At 45.5% G+C, this 4,996-nt stretch overlaps 1 protein-coding gene across 1 annotated transcript in view; it reads left to right on the top strand.

Annotated features, from left to right (window-relative positions):
- The first annotated feature begins 677 nt into the window (after positions 1 to 677).
- The window catches only part of ZNF148 (zinc finger protein 148), a 147,305-nt gene continuing 142,986 nt past the window's right edge, over positions 678 to 4,996 (top strand). Inside the window, exon 1 of the mRNA XM_012641807.1 lies at positions 678 to 930. The gene's annotated coding sequence lies outside the window, so the exon portion shown is untranslated. The remainder of the gene's footprint in view (positions 931 to 4,996) is intronic.

Raw genomic sequence — 4,996 nt, 5'->3', positions numbered from 1 at the left:
AACAGTGAAATCCTAGCTCTTATAAAGATCATTACCAAGTCTTTGCCATGCAGACAGACACGGTTTGGGCTCCAAATGAACTGACAAGGAAATACTATGTTAAGACTCTGCCCAACAAGGTCCAGGGCCGGATCTCTTGATCTTTATGTTCGCACCCTGCATCTCAGTTTGCAAACACTAACAGGGTTTGCCAGTTTCAAGGGCGCAGGGCTGCATCTTCCGGAAAAGGTGGCATTTGCGGTGGTAGAAGCCAAAGACTGGAACTGGCGGGGGAGAGGGCTAGGTAAGAGAGAATAAACGAAAAAGCCAAGAAATTCTGGCAAATAACCTTTCACCTACGTTCCCGACCCTTCCATTTCCCTGAGGCTGAAACGCTCCCGATCCCCGCGTCCTCCGCTTCTGAAGCGCTAGGCATTAAGGCTGAGACAGGGTTAACCCCTTTCGAAAAGATTTCCTCAGTTCCGATCTTTTTCAAATCGTTTTCCTCTCGGGCCCTGCCTGGGGGACCCGCGGCTCGGGGCCAGCTTTCCCGGCCACCCTGGGCGGGTGACACGCAGGCGCCAGAATCCAAGCCACGCTAAGTCTTCGCAGCCAGGTCGCCACGCCAGGCGAGGGCGGGCGCCGCGGAGCTCTTCCCGTGTGCGGGGCTTCCCACAATGCACCGAGCCGGCAGTGGCGGCGACCGCGGCGGCGCTCTAGCTGCGGCATGTCTGCGTCTCTACTGCTCTGGGAGGAGGAAGAGAAGGAGGAAGAGGAGGAGGAGGAGGAGGGGGAGGAAGAGGAGAAAGGCGCAGGGGTGGGAGCTGTTGCCGAAGCTGCCACAGCAAAAGTTCTCCCCCCTCCCCCCTTCCCCTCCTCTCAAGGCCCCTAGAAAGGTTGGGACTGCGGCCGCCTGCAGTCCGTGACCGCGCGACTCGGCGCCCGCCCGCGGTAAAGCGCTCGGCCTGGCAGGCCCGGGCCCGGGGGAGGGCGGGGGAGGGGGAGGGGGCGGCGCGCGGGGGGAGCGCGCGGCGGTAACGGCCTGACCCCGGGGGGAGCGAGCCGCGGCGAGGCTGGGGGTGGCCAGGGGACCGGCTGAGGCCGAGGGAGACGCAGGGGCTGGCTGGGGGACGTGAGGAAGCAGGGCGCGGATGGTGGGTTGAGGGGTTGAGAAAGGATAATGACGGGGGTGGCGGAGGCGAGAAGTCGGCCTCCGAGGCTTGAGGGGGGTGTCAGAGGTAGGGAAGGAGGTGGGATGTTTGCACGGGGAGGCCAAAGGGTGCTGGGTGTCGGTGTGAAGAGGCTGAGGAGACACCAGATCTCTGTCCACCGTGCCTGGTGCAGTGCTTTATGCACCGCAGGCCTCAGTCACTGTTGCTGCCTGAGGTGCTCTTTGGGAGAAGGGAAGGGCAGGGTTTGGAGAAAAGGGAATGCTTGCAGGAAACATAGTGGGAGTGTGAACCGGGAGAGAGGCCGGAGGAAAGATGCCGGATAGGTGGAGGAATGCAGGGGGTGGCTGTGGAGGAGTCTTCAGGATTCTAGAGGGTGTTCATTGTGCAGATACGTTAGGTATTTCATTATGGAAAGAACTGAAGCGTTTCTAAGGAGAGGAAAGAAGGGATATAGGAGTGTCCGTGAATAGAAAGGATACCGTTTGAAGCAAGAGGGAGTGCTAAATATTAGAGAAGATGCAGGGAATGCATAATAGAACAGATAGATGTAGTATAATAAATATTGGTCTAAGGACTAAAGAATTATTCCAGATGGGCCAGGATGGCCTAGTTCTGAACCTGTGTGGGCTCTTCAGTATGACATCTGGTAAGTGTGGGTCTTGGTTGTGAGTGGGGTCACTGAGAATTAGACCTGAGTTTGTAGTTTGGTATGAGACATTTTAGACTTGTACCGGCGAATATGAGAACCTCTGAAACAGACCTTCAGAAAGGGCCTGGCCTGTGGGAATTCTCTAGGCCATGGAATTTAGATTTTTAGCAATTTTGAAGTATTGTCACTTACCAGAGGCTAGGTGAACACTGTCCTGGCAAATGCTGTAGTGGAAATTACTTGAGTTGGCGATTTTCTTCTTCGCTGCCCAGCTTATCTGGTCCAGGAGAGCTAGTGCTATATTATTCAGCCTGGATTGCAGTACACAAGATTATAATTAATGTTGAGGGGCGGGTACATGCATAGTGGCCCTTCATTGGAGGCTCCGTTTGTAGCTATATAAATTAGTCTAGTTTGGTTAGATTGGTTCCATAACTCTGGGGATGGTGGGAGATCTTTTGGCATTCATAGTTCCTGAAATGAGCTGTTAGAGTCCTTCTCTGGTGAGAGTGAGTACTGTCTCACTGAGGCATGGTAGTATCGAAGAAAATGTACCAGCCAACAAAGTGTGGGGCTTGCAGAATGTAGAAGCTAGAATATCTGTTTTGATCTTAGGTTGCAAGGAGGTAAGAACTGGTTATGAGGTCTAGGGGAACTTGAAGAGACTGGATGATTCTAGAGCCAGGTTGGAGGGAGGATTAGCATCTCTACATCAGGAAATGAACCAAGCTCTGTCTGTTGCATTTGCTGAGCTCACACCAGACCAGATTTCCAAGAGGGAACTCTGGGCTAGAACCATACTCGTAAAAAATTTACTTGGATGTTATTTACCTTTTATTATTAAGAAAAAACTATATATATATATATATACTTGTAATATTTTCTTCAACTGAAGAGATGGTAATATGCATGTTAAGTATGAAAAATCTTTTTATGGAAGTAGAGGGTAGGGGGATTAATGGAGGAGATAGTATGCAATTTGGAGCGAGAAGGGAAAATTAAATCATTCATTCCTTGAGCAAATATCTCTAAAGGAGGATGATAATTTAGCATTAAAATGGAGAGGGGCTTTCTTTTATTACTAATTTCCTCATAGAGATAATCCAGGATTATTTTAAAAATTTGGAAAACTTTCTGTCAGTACATTTAGACTTACTCTTTTAAAGGGCTTTCTTACCTAGTATTATGTACCCATTTTTATTGTCATCATAGTTTGACAGAACCAGTTTTCCTTCCCTTACCCTCGCCAGCACTGTATATTATCTGTTCTTTCCATTTTTTGTAAATAGAGTGCACTTAAATATAGTATGTCCTTATTTTTCTCCTTTTTACATTATGATGAAGTAATGCACGTATGTGATTTAAAAAATTGTTCTGAAGGGACTTATAATGAAAAGCAGTAGCTCCTGTCTTACCTTCTCACCTGTCCATTGCAGTCCCAATTTTCCAGAAGCTACTGCTTCTAAGCATTAATTTTTACAGTTTTTATGCTTTTTTTCTAGGTCTCCAAGTAATAGGCACATACTATTATTTCTTGATTTATCAAAATGACATTGTCAAGGAGTCAGAAGACTTCTATGATGAAAAGGATTTGTGTCATTGACATACTCCCCTTTCTCCTCTTTTCCAACCTTTGATAGTTATTAGTTCTTTTATGCGATGTCTTGTGTCTTTAAATAATATGCTTCAACCTTCATTTTAGAGTCCGGTATCCTTAGGCTGTGTCTCTTGACTTCTCCCTTGTATTAGATGAGGAGATAGACTAGAAAGGCTTTCCTGAAGTAAAGAGAGCATTTAAAATTAGACTGGAAATACTAGTGAGACATAAAGAGAAGTGTGGATGGACCTGTACGAAAGACTCTGTTGTAGGAAACAACATCTTTACAGCATAAGATTCGCTGGTTAGAGATGAGGAGGAGTTGTTTGACAGTGATTTAAGGGAAGAAGACAGAATGGATTAAAATGGAATTGTAACAATCCTGCACAAACATGGAAGGGGTGAGACCAAAGCGTCTGTTCTAATCTGAGACTAGTTTAATCTGGAGTAAAATCTGTTCTGGACTAGGGCACTGGTTTAATTGTTCATCTTGAAACTAGTTGCCAGGTTGCATTGTTCTTGGACAGTCTTCTGGATAGTTGTACTGTGGAAAATCTGGAAATGTATTAAAGTGACCCTTAAATGCTCTTTCCAGACTTCTGTGGCAATTCTTATGTTTTTAGGAAGGAACGGATTGGCGTGGACATGAGTGTTTCTTTTTTTGTGGGAAAAAAGAGATGGGGAAATGTGATAAGAAGGGGAGTCGAAGGATGGGGGGACAGGGTTCGATGGAGGCTATGATAATTTGTGGGGAGACTGAAGAAAAGGTAAAGAATTCTAACGGCATTTGGACATAGTTGATGTGAAGATTTATCTTACGGTCCGAGACTGAAATTTATGGCAGTTATAAGGAAATTAGCATGTTTAAGTCACGAATATTTTGGGAATGTGGTGGAAGAAAACTATACTGCTCATATAGTAGGAAGAGTCATAAAATTGTGCTTTTGAAATTTGTGTGCTGAGGTGAAAGTCAGTGTGATGGATATTGGGAGAATGGAAAGATATTGCTCTACTTCTTTTAGGAAGTCTTCTTTAGGTAATGGCACCTCTTGAAAGTCTTCCTTTTCAGTAGCAACAGAATTCACGTGTACATTATGTACTGCTAAATTTTGTATTTGCTTGTGGGAATTATTTTCTCTTTGTGTTGCAAATGGTAGATTGTAACTTGCTCTAGAGCTGAGCCTTCCTTTGATTTCTGGAAAAACTCACAACAGCTTGATTCTTAAATGCTTAATAAATACCTGTTGAATGACTGATAGAAAGTAGTGTTAACTATTGGTGATAATAGTGGGATTGTATGAAATTGCTGACTATTCTGGGGGTATCGTAGACAGAATTTTACGTGTGTGTGTGTGTGTGTGTGTGTGTGTGTGTGTGTGTGTGTTTGAGAGCGTGAAGGACAAAAGGACTATCCAACTGGGGAGGACCTTTAGATTTAAGGGAAGAAGACAGAATGGATTAAAATGGAATTGTAACACTCCTGCAAAAACATGGAAGGGGTGAGACCAAAGCATCTCTTCTAATCTGAGACTAGTTTAATCTGGAGTAAAATCTGTTCTGGATTAGGGCACTGGTTTAATTTGAATTTTCTTACCAGAG

This window comes from Propithecus coquereli, unplaced genomic scaffold (genome assembly GCF_000956105.1).
Source record: "Propithecus coquereli isolate 6110/MARCELLA unplaced genomic scaffold, Pcoq_1.0 Scaffold10, whole genome shotgun sequence".
Taxonomy (NCBI): Eukaryota; Metazoa; Chordata; class Mammalia; order Primates; family Indriidae; genus Propithecus; species Propithecus coquereli.
This window is presented reverse-complemented; position numbering and strand designations above follow the sequence as displayed.